Source organism: Herpailurus yagouaroundi, unplaced genomic scaffold (genome assembly GCF_014898765.1).
Source record: "Herpailurus yagouaroundi ecotype Mexico unplaced genomic scaffold, PumYag 162, whole genome shotgun sequence".
Taxonomy (NCBI): domain Eukaryota; kingdom Metazoa; phylum Chordata; class Mammalia; order Carnivora; family Felidae; genus Herpailurus; species Herpailurus yagouaroundi.
Genome location: NW_024412403.1, coordinates 39,622,343 through 39,646,241, shown reverse-complemented (window position 1 = coordinate 39,646,241; position 23,899 = coordinate 39,622,343). Strand labels below are relative to the sequence as shown.

At 35.8% G+C, this 23,899-nt stretch overlaps 1 long non-coding RNA gene across 1 annotated transcript in view; it reads right to left on the bottom strand.

The window, feature by feature from the left end:
• LOC121035771 (uncharacterized) overlaps window positions 1-23,658 on the bottom strand; it is a 28,433-nt gene extending 4,775 nt beyond the window's left edge. Inside the window, exons 1-2 of the long non-coding RNA XR_005793061.1 lie at window positions 23,484-23,658; window positions 13,996-14,133 (exon numbers count right to left, since the gene is read on the bottom strand). This is a non-coding gene — a long non-coding RNA (uncharacterized LOC121035771). The remainder of the gene's footprint in view (window positions 1-13,995; window positions 14,134-23,483) is intronic.
• Between the last annotated feature and the right edge of the window lie 241 nt (window positions 23,659-23,899).

Here is a 23,899-nt window from a genome sequence, read left to right as displayed (position 1 = left end):
ACAGGATCATATGGTTCTTATCTTTCCTTTTATTAATGTGATGTATCGCATTGATTGATTTGTGAATGTTGAACCAGCCCTGCAGCCCAGGAATGAATCCCACTTGATCATGGTGAATAATTCTTTTTATATGCTGTTGAATTTGATTTGCTAGTATCTTATTGAGAATTTTTGCATCCATATTCATCAGGGATATTGGCCTGTAGTTCTCTTTTTTTACTGGGTCTCTGTCTGGTTTAGGAATCAAAGTAATACTGGCTTCATAGAATGAGTCTGGAGTTTTCCTTCCCTATTTCTTGGAATAGCTTGAGAAGGATAGGTATTATCTCTGCTTTAAACGTCTGGTAGAATTCCCCAGGGAAGCCATCTGGTCCTGGACTCTTATTTGTTGGGAGATTTTTGATAACTGATTCAATTTCTTCGCTTGTTATGGGTCTGTTCAAGCTTTCTATTTCTTCCTGTTTGAGTTTTGGAAGAGTGTGGGTGTTTAGGAATTTGTCCAATTCTTCCAGGTTGTCCAGTTTGTTGGCATATAATTTTTCATAGTATTCCCTGATAATTGCTTGCATTTCTGAGGGATTGGTTGTAATAATTCCATTTTCATTCATGATTTTATCTATTTGGGTCATCTCCCTTTTCTTTTTGAGAAGCCTGGCTAGAGGTTTATCAATTTTGTTTATTTTTTCAAAAAAACAACTCTTGGTTTCATTGATCTGCTCTACAGTTTTTTTAGATTGTACATTGTTTATTTCTGCTCTGATCTTTATTATTTCTCTTCTTCTGCTGGGTTTGGGGTGTCTTTGCTGTTCTGCTTCTATTTCCTTTAGGTGTGCTGTCAGATTTTGTATTGGCGGTTTTTCTTGTTTCTTGAGCTAGGCCTGGATTGCAATGTATTTTCCAGTCAGGACTGCCTTTGCTGCATCCCAAAGCCTTTGGATTGTTGTATTTTCATTTTCGTTTGTTTCCATATATTTTTTAATTTCTTCTCTAATTGCCTGGTTGACCCACTCATTCGTTAGTAGGGTGTTCTTTAACCTCCATGCTTTTGGAGGTTTTCCAGACTTTTTCCTGTGGTTGATTTCAAGCTTCATAGCATTGTGGTCTGAAAGTATGCATGGTATAATCTCAATTCTTGTATACTTATGAAGGGCTGTTTTGTGACCCAGTATGTGATCTATCTTAGAGAAGGTTCCATGTACACTCAAGAAGAAAGTGTATTCTGTTGCTTTGGGATGCAGAGTTCTAAATATATCTGTCAAATCCATCTGATCCAATGTATCATTCAGGGCCCTTGTTTCTTTATTGATCCTGTGTCTAAATGATCTATCCATTATTGTAAGTGGAATATTAGAGTCCCCTGTAATGACCACATTCTTATTAATAAGGTTGCTTATGTTTGTAATTGTTTTATATATTTGGAGGCTCCTGCATTCGGCACATAGACATTTATAATTTAGCTCTTCCTGATGGATAGACCCTGTAATTATTATATTTAATTTATATTTAAGTTAAAGTCTAGTTTGTCTGATATAAGTATAGCTACTCCAGCTTTCTTTTGACTTCCAGTAGCATGATAAATAATTCTCCATCCCCTCACTTTCAATCTGAAGGTGTCCTCAGGTCTAAAATGAGTCTCTTGTAGACAGCAAATAGATGGGTCTGTTTTTTAATCCATTTTGATACCCTATGTCTTTTGGTTGGAGCATTTTGTCCATTTACATTCAGTGTTATTATAGAAAGATATGGGTTTAGAGTCATTGTGATGTCTGTAGGTTTCATGCTTGTAGCGATGTCTCTGGTACTTTGTCTCACAGGATCCCCCTTAGGATCTCTTGTAGGGCTGGTTTAGTGGTGACGAATTCCTTCAGTTTTTGTTTGTTTAGGAAGACCTTTATCTCTCCCTCTATTCTAAAGGACCAATTTGCTGGATAAAGGATTCTCAGCTGCATACTTTTTCTGTTCATCACATTGAAGATTTCCTGCCATTCCTTTCTGGCCTGCCAAGTTTCAGTAGAGAGATTGGTCACTAGTCTTATTGGTCTCCCTTTGTATGTTAGAGCATGTTTATCCCTAGCTGCTTTCATAATTTTCTCTTTATCCTTGTATTTTTCAAGTTTCATTATGATATGTCGTGCAGAAGATAGATTCAAGTTACATCTGAAGGGAGTTCTCTGTGTCTCTTGGATTTCAATGCTTTTTTCCTTCCCCAGATCAGGGAAGTTCTCAGCTATGATTTGTTCAAGTACACCTTCAGCCCCTTTCTCTCTCTCTTCCTCCTCTGGAATCCCTATTATATGGATATTACTACGTTTCATCGCATCACTTAGTTCTCTAATTCTCCCCTCTTACTCCTTGATTTTTTTTCTCTCTTCTTTTTCCATTATTTTATCTACTAATTCACCTATTCTCTCCTCTGCCTCTTCTATCCGAGCTCTGGTCGCCTCCATTTTATTTTGCAGCTTATTTGTAGCATTTTTTAGCTCCTCCTGACTGTTTCTTAGTCCCTTGATCTCTGTAGCAATAGATTCTCTGCTGTCCTCTATACTTTTTTCAAGCCCAGTGATTAATTTTATGACTATTATTTTAAATTCATGTTCTGTTATATTGCTTAAATCTTTTTTGATCAATTCTTAGCTGTCGCTACTTCTTGGAGTTTCTTTTGAGGAGAATTCTTCTGTTTCATCATTTTGGATAGTCCCTAGAGTGGTGCAGAACTGCAGGGCTCTTCCCCTGTGCTGTTTGGAGTAACTTGTGTTGGTGCATGGGGCCCACCACTGATGGGCCACAGTCAGACTGGTGTGTACCTTATCTTCCCCTCTCCCAGGAGCAGGACTCACTGTGGAGTGGTGTGGCCCCTGTCTGGGCTACTTGCACACTGCCAGGCTTGTGGTGCTGCTTTGATGGGATCTGTCATATTAGCTGTCTGTGCACAAGGTGCACAGGGGTGGGAGGGGCAGGCTCAGCTCGCTTTGCCTTTTGTGGTCTGCGGTGGGAGGGGCCCTGCGGCACCAGGAGGGAGGAAGACCCATCAGAGGGATGGATCCACAGAAGCACAGTGTTGCGGGTTTGTGTGGTGTAAGCAAGTTCAGTGATGGGAACTGGTTCCCTTTGGGATTTCAGCTGGGGGTTGGGAGAAGGATATGGCGTTGACCAGCACCTTTGTTCCCTCCTGAGCTGAGGTCTGTCTTCCGGGGCTCAACAACTCTCCCTCCCATTGTCCTCTAGCCCTCCCGTTCTATGAGCAGAGCTGTTGACTTATAACATTCCAGATGTTAAGTCCCACTGGCTGTCAGAACATACTCCGTCTGGCCCCTCTGCTTTTGCAAGCCAGACTCAGGGGCTCTGCCTTGCCCAGTGGGCTGCCTCTCCACCACCCCGGCTCCCTCATGCCAGTCCGCATAGTGCGCACCACCTCTCAGCCCTTTCTACCCTCGTCTGTGGGCCTCTTGTCTATGCTTGGCTCTGGAGAGTCCATTCTAATAGTCTTCTGGAGGTTTTCTGGGTTATTTAGGCGGGTGGAATCTAAGTGATCACCAGGATGCCGCCATCTTCCTCTGTTATCCAATTTATTCTTGATAGGTAGTTTTTATAAGAATTTATCAATTTCTTCTAGACTAATTTGTTGGCTTTCATAGTAGTCTCTTATGATGCCATATATTTCTGTAGTATCAGTGGTAATGGTAATATCTCATCATTTTTTTAATGTTTACTTTGAGAGAGAGAGTATCCCAAGCAGGCTCTGGCTGTCAGTCAAAACCCATCACAGGGCTCAATCTAAAAAACCCTGAGATCATGACCTAGGCCAAAATCAAGAGTCAGATGCTTGACCAACTGGGCCACCCAAGTGCCCTTCATCTTTCATTTCTTATTTTATTTAAGTCATCATCATCTTTTTTTTTTTTCCTTAGTCTAAGTTAGTCAGTTTTGCTTAACTTTTCAAAAACCCAGCTCTTGGTTTTACCAATCCTTTCTATTGTTTCTAGTTTCTATTTCATTTATTTCTACTCTGACCTTTATTATTTCTATCATTCTAACTTTGGACTTATTTTTTCTTTTTCTAGTTCAAGTTGTAAAGTTAGGTTGTTTATTTGAGATCTTTCTAATTTCTTAATATATGCATTTAGTGCTATAAGCTTTCCTCTCAGAACTGCTTTTACAGCATCTGATAAAGTTTGATATATTTTTCCACTTGTTTTGAGAGAATTTAGTTCTTTTAAAATATTTTAGTTCCTTTTCTTCTAACTAAATTGAATCTCCATCCACTCCTCCATGTCACTTATGCTTTCTTCCATCTGCTCTGCCCTGTTACTGATGCTTTTTATGATATTCTTCATCTTATTCTAGCTGTGGAATTTCTATTTGGTTCATTTTTATCATTTCAATCTGTTTGATAAAGAACTCCTCATGTTCATTAATTTTATTTCAGAGTTCACTGAATTGCCTTTCTGAGTTTTCTTGAAGATCAATGAATTTCTTCATAACTATCTTGAATTATTTTATCAGATTATGATATTCCATACCTTTGAGTTTGGTTGCTGGAGAATTGCCATTTTCTTTTTGTGACACCAAATTTGCTGGATTTTCTTTCATAGTGTTTGAAGATATGTGCTTCCATTTCACATTTGAAGTAACAGACACTTTCTTTAATGTTTTAGATTTTAATTTGGATCTTAAAGTTTGAAACTATTAGAAAAAGTACTTTTGCATTCCAGAAGGTGGCACTACAGTTCATATTTGTGGTTTCTCCTACCTGAGGTGGCTCTTATGGATGCACCTAAAGCAAGCACAAGTTGCTGGTAGCAGAGTGGGGTGTAGGGAGGTGTGGGCCACACCCAGTGATCCCTGTATGGACCTCCTGCTGAAGTCCTAAAGCAGATACCAGGAAGCAAATTCCTTCAGATCCTTTTAATATTCTTGTCTGCCTCCTTCCCTTTCCTTTCTTCCTAGGCAAGAATTCCTGCCTCTGAAGTCCAGGTGCTACTGAAGAGAAACAAGTCCCTCCAGCCACAACCTGCACAAATGGAACAGCCAGGCAATCACTTACCACTTTTGCTTTCCACCTTCTTGGGGACATTGCCACTGTCTCTACTAAAAACTCTGTGCCTTGCAGGTTGCCCTGGGGAGTGGTCCCTTAGTGAGTTCCTCCCTCTCCTCTGGCTCCAAATTCATCTCTATCCAGATACTTAGATGGCATGCTGTATTCTCCAGTTGTGAGGTCAAGCCTGCCTGACTTCTCTGTTGTCTATGGGTATCTATCAAGATTGTCACTCTCCATGTTTCCTTTTTCCTACTAGTAGTGAGTGGGGTGAAGTTGGTTTGACAAATCCATTGGATCAGCAGCACCCACCCAAGTTCTGACCACTTTCAGGTGCACAGGTAGGTAGTAAAGTCCCAGGTGTCCTGCCATATTGTGAAGAGATCATTTTGATTATAGATGTCCAATTGGTTGTTTTATCAAAGAGGAGAGAGAAAAAGAGTGACATGCCACCATGATACTAATGTCACTCTCCAATAATATACACATTTCAAATGGTGATAGATACTTCCAAGTTGAACTCCCCAAAGTCTGAAATCAATTGAAAACAGTATATATTTCCTTTCTTATCACTTGCTAATAGAAAGGTAATATTAAATAGCACTGATTTAACAAAACTAAACATATTTCCATATGTCTATTAGTCATTTGTACTGCTTACTCTTTGATTTGCCTGTTTGTTCTCTCTTGAATTATATTTTCAAAGGATTAACCATGCATTACAATTATTTTCTCCCATCTAATCATTTTTAATTTTGTTAACTGCATATTTTCCTTTAATACATTTTTATGTACTCATCTTTTTATAAATATTTTCTATAAGGCTTCTGAGTTTTCTATTTTTCGTAGGAAGTTCTTCTTGAAAAACAATCTAAACTTTTCCTATCCTCTATTATACACATAAACACATATATTTATCCCTTCACTGCTTCTTATATCCTAACTTTGATTCTCAATATGTACTGTGTCAACATCTTATGGTTTCAATCCAAACAGTGAACAAGTATATATTATCGTTAGTATTATCGTTGAATTTCAGTTTCTTCAGCTACAGAAGTGCGTGGCACTTAATCTAAATGCCATTTTTACATCAGATGTCTTTACCATCTAGACCTATGGAATATGTTTTGCTAAGAGAAATGATAAAAATAACTGTCATTACAGTAGAGAATCTTAGTGGCCAAGGAAGACCCCTACCCTGCCAAAAAAACAAACAAACAAAAAAAAACCCACACACAAAACCAATAGTTAACATATAAATGATGTGTTTAAATGGAAAAACCAATGTGAATTTATAATCTTAGAATTTTCCACCTCTGTAACTCAATGTGGCCCAACAGTGGTAGCTGCCTCACTTTAGTCCCTTAACCAAACAGTACCTCAATTTTCATCTCTAATACTTTCAAAGAAAAAATAAAACCCAGACATGCTTAAGGTATGACAATATCAGAAATAATAATAATAAGGAATATCTGTATCTATCACTGGTTGGGAGACCCTGAAGGGGAGAGAGCAGGCTCAGAAACAAGTTCTTGTCTCCTTTGGAGTAAGAGCAGTTCTGCTAGAGACCACTTGGTAGGATGTACTGGTTAGAGGAAGAAATTGCATGTGGGGTGAGCCCAGCCTCTGTGGGGTTCTTTAAAATGTAGTTAGAAATTTGCATACAGATACAAAATGAGTAGTCCCTGAAGAGGAGAGTAAACTTGAAGACAAGGAACAGTTTAGGAACTGGGTATATCTATAAAATTCTCCTCTGGAACTACTTAATTTTTTTGAAAGTTTTTGCTATCTGTGCTATTTGTCATACTTGTATGACACAGCAATACAATTTTAATGTATTCTCCTCTTTTAAAGTGTAAGGTCGAAAAAGCAGAAAACTTCATATCAGCAGTCCCTAAAACTGTGCTAAGCACATAGATAAGATATATATCAATCATAATTATATTTTTAAAAATTTGATGGGCACATAATTAATGCTATATATGAAAGTAAGAGACATCAGAAAAGGAAAGAAAGCCTGCACTATCCCAAGCCCCAAGTAATGCTTTTTGGAGGCAATATGTCTGATTCAGGAATGAGCACCTAGTTTCTCAAATACATGAGAAGAGATGGCTTTGAGGGAATGTTCTACATTACACACAATGTCGAAATGTATTTGTAATTAAGTTGTAATACAAATATATTTTATAAAAAATTTTTGAGAGAGAGGACAGGGGAGAGGCAGAGGGAGAAGGAACAGAGAGAATCTCCAGCAGGCTCCATGCTCACCGTGGAGCCTGACACAGGGATCGATCTCATGACCATGAGATCATGACCTAAAAACAAGAGTTGGATACTTAACCGACTGAGCCACTCAGGCACCCAATTTTTTAAAGATATAATTATGATTGATTAGATATATACATCTTATCTGCGTGCCAAACACTGTTCTAGGGACTGTTGATACAAAGTTTCCTGCTTATTCAACCTTATACTTTAAAAGAGGACAATACAGGGGCTGCTGGGTGGCTCAGTCGGTTAAGCATCTGACTTCAGCTCAGGTCATGATCTCCCAGTTTGTGACTTTGAGCCCCGCATTGTGCTGTGTGCTGACAGCTCAGAGCCTGGAGCCTGTTTCAGACTCTGTGTCTCCCCCCGCCCTCTCTCTGGTTCTCCCTGGCTCTCACTGTCTCTCCCTCAAAAATAAACATTAACAAAAATTAAACGAGAATACTCTAAAACTGATCTACCAATGAGCACTCAAAGTAATTTCAGAAAGTGATAACCAAGGAAAACAAATGGTATAAAGTGAGAGAAAGAAGCACAGACAATGGAATAGGTCTACTTGAAGTTAAGGGATAAGAAAAAGATCTCTGAGAGAGTGATATTTGATGAGAGACTATCATAGCAAAACCAAAGGAAAAGTGTTTCAGGCAGAGGGATTGAATACTCCAAGAGCATTGGGTCAAAATGAGTTTTCCGTGTTCAACAAAGAGAAAGGAAATAAATAGGGCCTAGGGCAGCAAAAAACAGAGTAGTTTTGTAGTTAATTTATGATATAGAGTGCTTGTTCTCAAACTCAAGCAAACCTGGAAGATCTGTTAAAAAAAGAACAAAACAGATGTCTGGGTCCCCTTCTATCTTCTAACTTCTAATTCAGTAGGTCTGGGATGAGGCCCAAAATTTGCATTTCTGATGAGATTACCCTGGTGATGCTGATTCTTCTCATCTCAAGACCCACCTGGTAAACCAAGGATTTAGAACTTTGAACATAGGATGAGAAATTTTGATTTATTGTCTCTACATGTAATGGAAAGCCATTAGGTGATTTTCAGCAGTAGACTCTGAAAAAAGAATGGATTGGAGGAAGAGAATGAAAGTACACTATGTGCCCAACCTTTTGCATCTTTGGATCTGAAGTGTGTCTCCTGTAAAAGGCATAGAGTTAGATGCAGTTTCTTTGGTTTGGTTTAAAAATGAACGAAAAACCAGTCTGACAACCTCCGGCTTTTGATTGTTTTATCATTTTACATTTAGTGTTATGTCTCATTACTAATTTGTTAAGAATTAACTAACAAATAGAGGAGAAATAGATTCAGTATTAGTTAAGTGCATACTTTCTAGTATATTTTAATTCCTTTAATAATTTTTGCCTGTGTTTTTTGAGTTATTTTGTTAAGAGCTCCCTTAAGGCCTGGAAAGAATGGTATCTTGAGACTGCTATAGGAAATGCTCCAAAATATAAGTAGTATAACACAATAGGAGCTTTTTTTTTTCCTTTTCCCTCTTTCTCTCTCTCATAATATGGAGGTTAGCCTGGTAACTTTTAATGCAGTGATTCAGAGACATAGATTTCTTCCATCTCTTGGCTATTCTATCTCTATGACTTCATAATCCTTGGAGTTTAGCCAATGAATAGGAAACAATAGGTAAAGAAAGTCCACTTGCTTCTCAGCCACCTGGGCTCAGAAGTAATGTTGTGCATTTTAACACATAAGTTATTGGCAAGAAATTATCACATTCCTTACACCAAGCTTCCAATGCAAAGAGCTTTACAACATGATACCTGACTGGGCAGCCAAAGCAGCAATGATGCATGTTAGAAGGGGAGACTAAATCTTTGGTGGCCTTTAAGATGTTCCTGCTATGTGAAGAGACATGCTAGGAAACTACTTCAATAATCTAGGATAGAGATTTTAATGATTTAGACAAAAATTATAGTAGGAGAGGTGGAGAAAATGATAGGTTCAGAATATGTCATGGAGATAGAATTGATAGGTTTGCTGTAGGGATGTGAGCTACACTGTAGATGGTAACAATATTTACTGATATAAGAGTTTGAAGAAGAAAGAAAAAAATTAGTTTTAGACACATTAATTCTGAGGTGCTAATTAGATAGCCAAGTAAAATAAAAAGCAGGTATTTGGTTATATGTATCCAGAACTCAATAAAAAGCTAAAGACTGGATATATATACTTGGAAATCACTGGCCTAGAAGTAATATTTAAAACCATAAATACAATTTTCTAAGAAAAATGCACACATAAGAGAAGTGGTTCACCAGTATTTCAAAGGACAGCAAAGATACCTTAAATATGTGTGGTCATGGAACCCAAGAGAAGATAACCACACTGTTTCTCTTGTAATACTAACTATGCCAATTATTTGACTTACAATGTTACCTAGGTTATTCATAAAAAAAAAAAATGTGTTGAAAAACACAGTTTCAAGTCCTACCCTTGTACTTAGTCCAGATATCATAATTGCTTTAAGAAGGAGGCAGTGATGCTATATGTCTTTGCAAGATAATCCACAATAAGAATGTGGTTTCTCCAGGGTTGTCTTTCTCTCTATTAGAGAGGAAGATTATATGGAGAGAAACAAGGTGCCCAACTGAACATGATTCCAGACGTCAGCCTTAGTATCTTCTAGCTGAAGACTCATACATTTTGGAGAAAAGTCATCTCTGCAGTGCTCTCTCCAAATCCATGATCCTCAAAATCTGTGACCATAATAAATACTTGTTTTACTCCAATAAGTTCTAGGGTACAATGTTTTGCAACCATTTTAAGTAGGATACAAAACTGAACTCACGTAGTGACTAAGCGGTAAATGTGGCTAGGGAGAGAGAACAAACAGTCTGTTGCTACAGGATGGTAGGGTGTAAAGTGTACATGGCATGGGAGGCCTTTAACTTTTACTCCGATTGAGATGAGAGCCTTTGGAGGGTTCTGAACATAGGTATAAAATTATCTGTGTCAAAATATGTATTTGCTTCTTGTGATGGCAAATTTTTTGATATTCCTTGTATTCTTCATTATAAACAAACAGCCCTGTGGCAGTAACTTCTTGCCTAGTAAATTTCTACCTCAATTTTCCTGGAAACGTAACTTTGTTAGCAAAGATGCCATAAAATACAACAGACAATTCTATTTTCAGTTTTCTTGTTTGAAGGAAGTTACTAACAAAACTATTAAGGGATATATTCACCTAGATGACATTTCTATTTATTTCTGCTTCTAATTATGCCAAAGAATGATACCTTTTAGGCAGAAAATACTTTGGGTATATTGCAGATTCTTATCTAAATTAAAGATTCAAAAAAAAAAAAAAGATTCAAGGGGAAAATATTTTGGAATTTCATAGGTCTCTTAAACTCCAGCCCAATATTTTGCTCCAACCCTGTCTGCCTCCTTCAAGAATGCCCACGCAAGGGGTTAAAAATTGAAAGTATCAGGAGCATGCTACTCTGCAATATGGATTAGAAATGCTTCTCATTGGTAAGTTTCTTTGCATTATACATATTTTTCTCATGTGAGAAATAGTACACTATCATATTTGTAGTTTTACTAAATTTTTTTCAGAGATTAGAAAATATAAAGTTGCTATGACTACAAATATTGAGTGCAATATTTTCTAAATTATTTGTGTTTCATTTCTCTTATGAAACTTGCAAAATCAAATATGGGAACTTTACTATAATTAAATGATGAGCAATCCCTATAGAACACATACTTTTCATAAGGCAAAAATGTTTAATGAAGAGGAAGGATCTCAGTGCAACACAGTCCATCTATGATGCTTAAAAGTACTGATATTTGCAAGACATTAAATCAAATACCTAAACTAATTGTATCATATCATGGAGAAGTTGAAGAAAAAAAATCCCTAAAAATCAAACTGTAAGATAAGCACATTATAAAGCATGTAATAGTGTATTTGATTTGTTTAAACAATGATCAGTATGTTTAAATGGCACAATTATTTTCAACACCACTAATTATTTTGTTGCTTCTGTACTTAATCTAATGATATTGTTCCAAACATAAATTTATTTTTGTAATGCACTTCTACTACATGTTTATATCAAAAGAGAGTCATTAATAGATAATCACAGATAGAGACTCAATCAATCAATACAGTTCATAAAAATGAAGTCAAAACTCATGATTTCCATTTCTAAATGACACCATGGAAGCTCAACAAATTGTATCATCTGTCTCATCTTTATCACTTATTGCATATGAGATTTGATTGCTATAGCTGTTATATTAAACTAATATTATGGAAAACATCAGATAATATATATAAATCAGGTCTTCTCATCAGATGAAAAGCACCAGGGAGGGAAATAAATTCAATTATGTATTTCTTGTGTAGGCAAAGAGAATTTCAGTGTCTAGTATATGTTTTCCTTTTATGTTTTCAGGTTGACCCTAGAAAACTGTGTTCTATTTTTTGCTAGCATTCATTATTCAAATTCACCATTGAGTAAGCTGGTCTGAGGTAATTACATTCTCTATATGTAAAGACTATAGATTGTAATAAAATCATCTCATGCAGCCAAAGCCGTTTCTTTCTGTGAGCAGTTAATTTCAGAAATGACCTTGAAGATGCAGGCAAAATTATTTTATTACAAAATACAGATTTATTTTTAAAAAAGGGTACTAGACTAGCTGAGACAGATTTGAAACATTCAAAGATGTGAATAAGAATTAACACAATGTATGTAAGACCTTTCAGCCTATGAAGGAACTAAACTTGAAGTTATTAAAAATAACTTTTGTTATATAGTGGTTATTGACCTGGCTTTATGAAAACAACTTTCCTCTTTCCCTCTAAGGAGGTTTTAGGGCATAAACCTTCAATTTTAATATATGTATAACACATATATATGGGTGTGTATACAGTCATATTTCAATACTGTCATGCTAGATGAGAGAAACAATACAGCTTTTATACAATTGTGGCTGGAATATTAACTGATGTTAATATGTAATTGATGATATAAGCAGAATGATGAAAAAATCCGCACCAGAAATAAGGAAACCACTCTCCACAGAGAAGCAAAAAAGCATGGGGCAGAACATTAACTTAGGGTGTTTAGTGAGGAATTGAGTTTTTATTCTATAGCTGCATTTCCAGCATGAGCATTTTGCCTGAAGAATTTATTTTACTTTTCTATCTCCATTCCTGAAAAGTCACAAGCCCTAATAATAGCTTTAGGAAGATCTATAGCTATTTGATCAGATCTGAATGAAACCTCCATTCATTGCCTCATACTTTAAACCTACTATATTGTAGTTTATACTTCCTTACTATGGTAGTTTTCCATATTCAGATTACCAGGATTTAGAGAGATTGCACTGCTTAGAGTCTTTCACACTACATAAATGGATATTGGAAAATGAGTACCAGGAAATCTTAAGAGAAACAGGAAGGAGTCAAGGAGGGGTGGGGAGGAAAGATTGCTGTGGCTCAGAGTTGAAGGTACTAGTCATTAAAAAGTAAATAATTGGTGAAAGAAGAAAGTGAAGAGACCTTAGGTATAGATTTACATTATTACTAATTAGAGTAGAAAGAGGAAAAATGATGAGCATGAGAGGGCAGCTATCAAAAAGAATGAAATCTTTCTATTTGCAATGAGATGGATAGAGCTAGAATTTATTATGCTAAGCAAAATAAGTCAATTAGAGAAAGAGAAATATCATATGATTTCACTTATAGGTGGAATTTGAGAAACCAAACAGATGAACATATGGGAAGAGGAGAGAGAGAAACAAACCACACTGGGCTCTTAATGATAAAGAACACACTGATGATTGACCGAGGGAGGGTATGGGCTAGATAGGTGATGGGTATTAAGGAGGGAACTTATGATGAGCACTGGGTGTTACAGGTAAGTGATGAATCACTGAATTCTATTCCTGAAACCAATATTGCACTGTATGGTAAGTGAAATTTAAAAAGAAAACACACACACAAAATAATGGAGTAGGGCATTGTGTACCATGATTGGTTTGGGGGAAGGGTTTGCAAAGGCCAGAGAAGGATTTGGTTGAGAAAAAATAAAAGATGAGAGAAGACATGAAGTAAGTAATTTTTTATAACTTAAGAATGTTCTTTGGTCAAAGTAATATTCAGAATGAAAGACTGTCTATCCTTAATAGGAAAGGTTTAGGTCTCTTATGGATTATAAACTTCTTGAGAACAAAGATCTTTGCAAACTTTTCAATTAGCATGAAATGCAATTATATTCACCTTGTGGGAGATTGGGTGATAGGAGATATTTGTTATAGTAACCTAGATTATGTAGCAGCAGAAGATTGATGGTTGTCAATAACTAAAGCAGTAAATACAAATCAATGACTTCTTTAATAAGACAGTAGGGTGCTGTAATCATTAATATCTACATTTTGCTTACTAAAAACACATCCAGTCATTTTCCTATTGTCTCTCTTGTACTGTATATTCTTGTTTATGTAAACTCATATCCATTCAATTCATGTGAAAAAGCAATGTGGAAATGAACTTGTCACCGCTCTGAAAATTCAAATGTTAAAGGAACAACTGTGGTGATTTAACAAAGTTAATTTGGGTCATGCTTACCAGTAAGTAGAAAATAGCATTCTTCTTTAAAATCTAGAGATATTAGGAACAGTTGTATTTTAACTGAATTATTTATATAGGCATATACTTACCTGTGTAAGGAGCTTTCCATGGGCGGTTAAACAACTACAATAACCTCAAGATGTTGCACTAAGAGTAGTCCTTTGATAGACATTGCTGGCCAGTAGATACAAAGAAAATCACCTCAGGAAGAAAAGGAACAGTCATGTCTAGAAATGAAATGGAACCAGTAATCAGCAGGTCTAAGCCATGAAAAGCAGTATGGTAGCATAAGTAAGAACATGGAAGGTATAGTTTGGTATATGTACAGGATGAGAGAGAAATCACTATTGTTGATGTGATCTGGAATCCTAGAATGAATGCAAAGACTCTGCTTATTTGCTCCCAGTACAGAAGTGTTATATAAAAATATCTAGTATAGGGCAGTTCATGAGAGAATTTTTCTAACTTTAAGCTAAAAGCACTACCTTCTAAATCTTCACTTTAGTTATTCCTTCTAATGGTTCATATAATAAAATTAATTTCTTGCTCAAATAGCAGACACTTCCAATTTTAATGAGAGTAATGTCTTTCTAATTCATCTATTTTCCCTAGTTATACATCACATTACTTTGTTCTCCACCTTTACCATAGGATTTGACATGCTTTAGCTTGAAATTTTTTTCTCAAGTATTAAGTATCTGTCCTTAACTGATGTTGAGTGTTAGGGCCCATGGTCAGTCAGTGGAGCAGTTTTCTGGCAAATTTGAATGAAAAAGCAGCATTGTTTTCAGTTTTTTTACTCTGAGCTTTTGATAATTTCAAATTGAACTTACAGAATAGCAGACTTGAGTATAAGTAGACAATGTAAGTAATCTTAGTATTTTCTGCTATATTTGTTGATTTATATACATGCACATATTTATTTCCTTAATGTCCACATCAAGAATTAACTGCATATATTCGTGTATTCATATATCTATCTACCTCATTACATAAAATCAAATGGCAATTTAAACTTTTTGAGGAAAATAATAAATTCATAAGCACAAATGATATTCTTATATGATATCCATAATAAATTAATGTGCTTATATTCCTATGAAAAAGAAAAAAACAAATTTATCACATAAGTCAGAGAAACTGGCAATCTAGAAAAGGTATAAAGTATTCAAAGAAAAGTTATCCCAGCTTAATAATATTGTACAAGTCTATTAAACTGTCTCCAGTGATTTGACTTAATCATCATGTCACATACTGTTGAGTGACCTTGGTCAAGTCACATAGCCTCTTCAGGTCTCAGTCTTCCAGTCTCTGGAATTTGTCAAACTTAGTTAATTTCAGTGTCATTCACTGTCCCCAAGGTGTCTGCATTTTATGGTCTGAAAATGTACCACTAATGTTTATATGAAAAACTCTGTTTACATGAAATGATAATTGTAACATATACTTGGCACTCCATAAAACCATGGGAATGCCTCTTTAACAATAAAACATTTCAGTGATAAGCCTTCAGAAAATAGTATCAATCACAAAAGACACTCATAGAAGAGAAGTAAGAATAAGGTTAAGATGGAGGGTGAAATAAGAAGAAAGGTTATGTTAAAAAATACTAATAAAATTATGAGGCGCCTGGGTGGTGCAGTCGGTTGAGCTTCTGACTCTTCATTTCAGCCCAGCTTGCGATTCTAGGGTCATGGGTCAAGCCCCACATGGGGAACCTGCTTGAGATTCTCTTTCCCTCTCCTCCTCTACCCTGCGTTCTCCCTCTCTCTAGAGAAAAAAAATAACATCAAAGCTAAAAGAAAATACTAGTAAAATTAGTAAACATTGGGTAAAACGTTTAGACATCTTAACCTGAATATGTATTTTATAATCTCAATTTCAACAAAAGAAAACTTTGAATTCTTCAAAAATAGAGAAGACTTAGTTCTATATGGAGGACATCCTACAGTGGTGGTATTTAACAGAAGCTCAATTTTTTCATGTCTTATGTACATTTTACTGAAACTTTTATTAAGTACCCTTACTACCAATTAGAGACACAATAACTGAGGCCAAGCCCCTGCTCTGATACCTGCTAGGTGTATGACATTAAGCAGAAAATAGGATCTCTTTGCCATTAAGTTTTTCACACAACTTTTGGGAGGGTAAATGGGTTGGATATGCAAAGTTCCTGGCACAATATAAGTACTACAATAGTGCTAGTTGTTATGATTTCATAATTCATCAATTTTTTTCTTATATCAATAAAAGAAATTAGAAATTTTCGTGCCTAATAACATTACATATTTAAGCCATGGTTTTCACTAGTTGAAGTGGCATTTTTTTGTTTCAACAGGTATGACTTGGTCATTTTTTAATGATCTTGGTTAAATATAAATTTCCTTTTAACCATTACCTCATTTTAGGTATAAGGAAGAAGAAAATGCAGTCCTTAGACTCAGTTTACTATAACAGAGGCTTTGTAACAGGAAGCAAAACTGCCATATTCCAGATCTAGAATAAAGTATTTCATCCATTCACCCAATAAATAATCATTAAACACCTATGCACATGGTACTAAAAGTTCTGTTCTCAGTCTCATGTACATAAATATGAAACTGTCCCTGCCCTCAAAGAGTTTCAGGCTATAAAAGAGATACCACTTATTACATGCACTAATCTATTCCACACTAAAACTCCCTGACAAAGTGCTTTGTTGAATATGTTATAGTCCTTTCTTCTCAATTTTGCAGAGAACTCATGGGAAAATCTCACAAAAAGCACCATATATAAGGGAGGTGTCATTTGGAATGCAGCAATGAAACATGGATAGGATAGAGTTGAACATTCCAGGCTGAAGGAATAGTCTAAGGAAAATCAAAGAGTAAACAGTGATGTGAAGGCAAGAGTAATTAGATAGCACTGAATTCTCATAAATGACAAATTCACAAACACAAAATTTCCTTGATGATTCAAGAATACTAATTCATATTACACCTTAATAGAATAACTTAATTTAAGTGCTAATACAGAGAGGAAAAAACAAAACAAAACAAAACATAAAGCTCTTTGGGTAGACCTTTTCCAGTTTAAGAAGAATTGATATTCTTTGAGTTCATGGCCTCATAAAAAAATAAATACATTTTCAACAAGAGTAAAGAAAGCTCTATATTTAGGTTACAGTAAAGGAGAGATTAAATACAAAGATGACTTTAAAAACCATTTTCTAACTACATAGTGCAGTATTTTCTAGTAGCGTGGAATTACTTTTAGAATAGTAACTCAATCAGTTTTGGTTTATGCTTAAAACCTTTTTGTTACTAACAGGAAAAGAGTAAGAATTGAGGTAAACAAGATGGTGTGCCTTGAATTGAAAAGGAGTTTTATTTCTTTTTATGATGTTCTATTACTGCTAAGCAATCCAATAAAACCTAGCAACTGGAAAAGAAAAAAACATTAGGGAAGCATTCTAAAATATTTTGTTGGGAATGAAGGAAAGAAAGAAGGCCTGCAAGGAGAAAAATGGAGAGAAGAGATAAAAGGTTATGAAGATCAAGGTAAAATATTTTTCACAATAATTTAGCATGTTCATATATCTGACACAAAAATATTATCCTTGAAAGATTACTTGCTCTAGTGGATTTAATGGGCATTGTAAAGGAAACTGGTGGCATTGTTCTCTTACTAAAATTCAAGACCACTGAGAAAACATATCTTTTCCCATGGAAATGAGCAATTTCACAAACCTTCTAGAGAGCATATGGTCACCACTAATCTAGTGACTTAATCCTTTCCTTTGGGTGTTTCATTCTATTTCAGGTTATCTATCCTTTGCCTCCAGGCAGGACTACAAGTAAGCCATGTAAGACAGATGGGTTTCTAGCCCAGTCAAGATTTCTAGGGAAGTCATTTCCACAGCCTCTCAACATTAATCAAAATAACCAGCCCCACAATTGAGGAGAATAGCAAAATATCCCAGGTAGGCAACAGTTTTTAATAAAGTGTTATCTGATTCCACATCTGACGATGGTTCCTTTCCTAACAAGAGGTAGGAACCTAAAACAGTGTAAAATATATACCAGGAGATTTGATTCCAAACAACCTATTAAATCTATATATTTTCAAATAATTTTTCTGGCTGTCAACATAAAATCTAATTGGTAAAGAAACACAAATAAAATACTTTGCCTCCTATATCAGGCTCTTTACAGGTACACATCTATGCTGTTTAAGGTCTTAAAGTCATAATGTTGATTTTTTCCCACAATCAATTTAATCCTCAAAACATTTGAAAATTTTATCTAATGACAATGTGAAATTTTACAAAGGGAAAGTATGTCCCACAAAGTAAAATTTAGGAAAATATGGACAAAATCAACCTGCTTAACTGACTTGCAAAACATTTTTCCGTATATTTAATAGCTAATTTAATATTTTTATCTTTCTCAAATACTTGTTAACAAGTTCTGTGTCCAAACACTCAACCCCAGGCTTTGTAGGCATTAATTTCATTCTATAGTATCATGTCTAAATCCAACACATTCATAAAAGTCTTTTTAAAAATGATTCATGCAAAATGATGCCTCCTCCTATCCACTGTGAAAACATTAACCAGCAGTCTTTATCAAACTATATTTTATTTACTGCTTAATATAGCTCAATACGAGAATTATAATGCATGCATCAACTCATTTGTTCCAAAAGACATCCATCCCATAACTAAGTACTAATATCCCCAATTTTAAAAAGGAAAAAAAAAAAGATGAATGGAAATAGTAACATTTACTAACAATTTATTTGGGCCTTACTATGTCTTAGGGACAGTTCTAACATAATTCATAAATATTTTTTTCTATTATAGTAACCGGTTGCCCAATGAAACAGATTAGTGACAAATATTTTCAAAGTAGTGTCTTTTTTTTCCCCATTTGACATTGTTAAAAATTTAATTTCAGGACAGTGAAAAAAATAACAATGGAATTTTCTTCATAGAGTTAGTGCTGTATGAAAGACGGATAGTCTGAAGTAGTGATTCATATTTAGAACTAATTACTGAATTAATACAATATTGATATTATACTGAAACTCCTAAACAATGAAAGAATACTGATCTTGATGGTAAAGAAGGTGAGAGGAACCTTTTGAGGCAATGGATAGGTTTATGGCACAGGTTAATTAATAGAGTTACTTTCAGGGACTTATATCCTCTCTAAACTCATCGTGTCGTTTTGTTAAACAGGTACAGCTTTTTTGTATGTCTATCATACTTCAATAGTTTCACAGTCTCCGTACCTGACTGTTAGTATATTATCTCTAAACAATATACATGTATACATATTATACACACACCATACCCACTTACCCATGTGGAGTTACTAAAATAGTTAATCTAGGTAAATGATCGATCCAATTTTTAAAGTTAATTTATTCACTCTAATAAATATGATTAAACTAATGGAACTTCCAAGACAGATTTCTTCAGCTCAATTTCAGAGTAATATAAATTACTATAGTTTAGTAAATTCTTACCAATTACACTAATGCTTTTAGAGCCCTGTAGTAGAAACTGAAATTATTGATAAACACTGAACAATTATCTTATGAGAGAAAAAGTGTCACTTGTTCCTGCCTTTTTCCAAAAGTTGATGTGATATCACTTTCAATCATATTCTCTATCTTAATTATCTAAAAATTAAATCTAGAGGTATGTAATAAAAAGTCACTATAAGGCATATAACAAAAAGCTGACAGACACATCAGGATTTTTAATCATAGGTAGAAGGCTTATCTTCCTGCTGCTGCTCTGAAATTTTCTACAGATTTCAGAATAAGTGGGATTTCAGACAGAAGAAAGTATGTTCAAATGTCAGTTTAACTTGTACTTTTTTTCAAAATATACATCAAGAATTCATCATGTCCTAGATCAAATAGACTTTTAACAAGTTCTCTTTCAAAGAACTCTATCTTCATTTAAAAAAAAAATTTTTTTTAAATGTTTGTTTACTTGCAAGAGACAGAGAAAGAGCATGAACAGAGGAGGGGCAGAGACAGAGAGGGAGACACAGAATCTGAAGCAGGCTCCAGCCTCTGAGCTGTCAGCACAGAACCCAACGCACAAGCAGTGAGTTCTGACCTGAGCTGAAGTCAGACGCTTAAGCCACTGAGCCACCCAAGCATCCCAAAGAACTCTTAATATCTTCATAAAAGAAACAATGTAGATTATACAAAATGTTTGAAGTTTAGGTAAGTAAAATGCTCTGCAATTTACAAAATGACTTTTTTCTCCACACTTACTGATACTTAAGTGGTGCATGCTACCTGATTTCCCCTTATCACTAATTGCCTTTTTAATAAACAATTGCTAGGATAAACAGACACCTATTTCAGTTTGATTGGGACACCTGCCAAAAATTTTTATATAGGCGTTTTTCTTCCCTCACAATATCTTAGCAAACTTATAAAGGAATTCTTTTTTTTTTAATCCAAGCTTTGATTAAGCCACGTCAACTAATCTCATATTGAAGAAAAATCTTTCTTATTTGATACCGCTGCGAATTCTATGTTAACTACAAATGCTTCATTCTAGGAATGGATTTGGGCTGAATATGATGCATTTTCTTCCCTGGAATTTGGGTTTGGATTTTTTTTTTAAGATAAAAGATTATTATTGGTTACCTGTCTTGGTTCCTTGATTCCTATATTGACTATTCTCCAAGGTAATTTTCATTAAGCCTTACAGTGTGACCCTGCCACACCTTCACTGCTTTGTGTTTGCTTCAGTCAGTACCCTCAGACTCAGAAATGTGTAGAGAGATCCTTCTGTGATTGATTTAGGGAAGCAGGTGGAAAATTTTGTGACCTGACTTTTTTTCCTGCAAGTCTTCTCTTTCAAGTCCCTTAATCTGATATAAAGGACATGGTAGTCTGTAATCACACTCTAATCTCTATTGGTCTAAATCCAAATAATTTCCTTCCGCACCCTGCTTGGTTGAGACTTAAATCCCTTATTATTCAATGATCCTATTTTTAAACTCTGCTTGGGAAAGCAGTGGTGACTTTTGATGCTAATCCTATTCAGTCCACTGACTCTATCCCCTTCAGGGAAATGGCCAGGGATTTTTAAGGGGGTAAGTATATAGCAGCTGTACAACAAGAAAAAGAGGAAAGCTAAGTTAGAATTTTCAAAACTACAGAGGATAATAAAAATAAAGCCTTTATATTAAAACCCACATGTATTTATTCTGATGAGCAATCTATTCATTCCATTGGAAATAGCTAGTTAAATCCTTTACTCAGAGTTTTTCATTGCCTAGGAGTTCATAGTTATAGGATTGTAGGATAAGCAGTTGATTTTATATTCAAGGCAACAGCACTGGTAAGTCCTCAGACACTTCCAAAAGAAAACTGAATCGGACCATATTCAGATTCTAAATAAATGTTAATTAATATAATAATCCTTAGGATTTTCTTTGACTTCCCATTTCGAAGTTACAAATGACCAAAAAAATACATAAAATACAATGCAGGAGACAAAGCTCTGAGCTGGGTGTCAGAACACCGGGCTTCTATGTCTGAGACTCCCATCATGGTCAAATAAGTGTATAAAGCTTAAATTATAAACCAATTTTTAATAAAAAGGAGCTCAGATAAATAATGATGAAGCCATTTTTAGCATTAAAAGACTATGAAAGGCACACCTCTCATGAGCAGTGTTTCCATCCCTCTTGGCCACATTACAAAGGGCCTAGCACACTACCTTGCCAAGAGATAACGAGCCCTCATATCCTGTGCTGGGCTCATCACCCTGTGTGGGAATATCTTAGCATGTTTAAGATTCAGTGTCTACTACTTTGTTCTGTTTAAGTATATGGCACCTAGCCAACCATCCTGCCACACCTGTCCCCTTTGAAAAGAGGATGGGATCCTAGTGCTATACAAAAACAATTCTTGTAGGTCAAATGCCTGTGTTGGCTGCCAAAAGAGACCTGCTGGCCACAGGGAACTAACTAATGTTGCCTATGGAAGCTGCTCTTGTTGTGTCTTCTCTCAGTACAACACTGTTACATCCATTACTGGACCACAGTGTGTTTTCCGTACACACTCCAATACCAACAGGCAGTGGGCAGAAGCGTTCAGCTTTCTACTCCTGGAGATAAGTAACAAGATGCCACTTGCTTCACCAAAATTTGTCCTAAAATAATGACTTGATGGACTTGTGGTGAGAATTTAGCTAATACAAGGCTGGTCATGAGTAGCATTAATTTTGGTCCTTTTTCTTGTCATGCCATTACATTGTTAGTCCTTCTAGATGGCATGACCTTCCCTCTGTATCACTTCATTTATCATTCTTTAAGCCTTAACATTTAAGAAAATTTTCTTTTTCCCTTCCCAAAGGATAACCTTGGCCAATCCACAATGTGTACTAATCACATTGTTTTGTAATTGTGTACTGATGGACAAACTAACTTTTTCTATTACAATATGAGCTTTATAAGGACAGGATTCATGCCTTATAATACACATGCTATTAACATGTATCTTAAAGGTATTATTCAAAAACTTCTTGCAAATGAATACCCGAATGAATGCCTGGATATTCTGATATTTCCTTTCTCAGATCTTCTCTTAAAAAGGAATTTGTGATCCCTTAATGTTTATTTTTGAGAGAAAGAGGGAGACACAGAATCCAAAGCAGGCTCTGAGTTGTCAGCACAGAGTCCAACATTTGGCTAGAACTCGTGAACCACAAGATCATGACCTAAGCCTAAATTGGAAGCTTAACCGACTGAATTAAGTATCCCCAAGAATCACAAATTCTTATAAATCAGAAAATAGTCTTTCTTAAGCTACATTGCAGAGTGTTTATGAGCCCAAGTTTGTAAAAAGACTGAGGTTTGAATACTCTCTTTCCAGCTAAGTGACATTAGGAGGTCTCAGACCTTTCTTCACAACTTCACATATTCTCATCTTGTTTTAGAACACCATTATTTTTCCCAATATTTACATTTCTTTTACATATAACAATAGATTCTAGCACATAGCTAATAAACCATAATACTTTTTTACATTTAAAAATATATTCAGGGTTTGTATCCTTAACAAGTGAAATGTATGTGATTGGATTCCACTTGGCTTCTTAAGTAAAATCCTGGAGGTGTGCCTGACTTCGGCTCAGGTCATGATCTCGCGGTCCGTGAGTTCAAGCCCCGCGTCAGGCTCTGTGCTGACAGCTCAGAGCCTGGAGCCTGTTTCAGATTCTGTTTCTCCCTCTCTCTCTCTGACCTTCCCCCATTCATGCTCTGTCTCTCTCTGTCTCAAAAATTGAATAAACGTTAAAAAAAATAAAAAAATCCTGGATAGCAGTAGAGTTACATGTGTGTTTTCTGACTTCTGGTGCTGGCTAAGATAGAGCAAACCCACTCCATCCTATCCCCCTGCCACCGCTTTTACAACTAAAAATCTGGACACAGTACACAAGGTAGCTACACCAGAACTCTCAAAACTGAACAGTGGCAAACAGATTGGATGAAAAGTCAGCACTTGCCGACTGACTGGGAGAGTGGTCAGTTTTCTGATGCCTGCCTTCCTTTCTTACCTGGCTTTGTTTCACCTGAGTGTGGTCTGAACTGAAGAACTGCAGAGCAGGAAGAGAAGGAAATCTTGTAGGGAGAGCCCTTCTGTCGTTCCAGGAGACCAGGGGATTTAAAATCCCAAAGATGAGAGAAAAATATACGTTTTTTTTCTCTGATCCCTACTCTCAGGCCAGCCCCACTCACAGAGCTGAACTGCCATGGTGCTATGACAAGGGCTCCTAAAACACATAAAGAGACAAAACACTTGTCTTTAGCCAGAGAAACCCCTGTGATATGAAGTACGTGTAAAGAATCACCATTATTTTATTCTCATTGTTTGACATCTTCTCTCAAGGATGGACCCAGTCATATATAATTGTGTGACAGGACAGGGGGTAAAATTCTGAGAGAAATTATTTTTCCATCCAGAAGAGCTAGG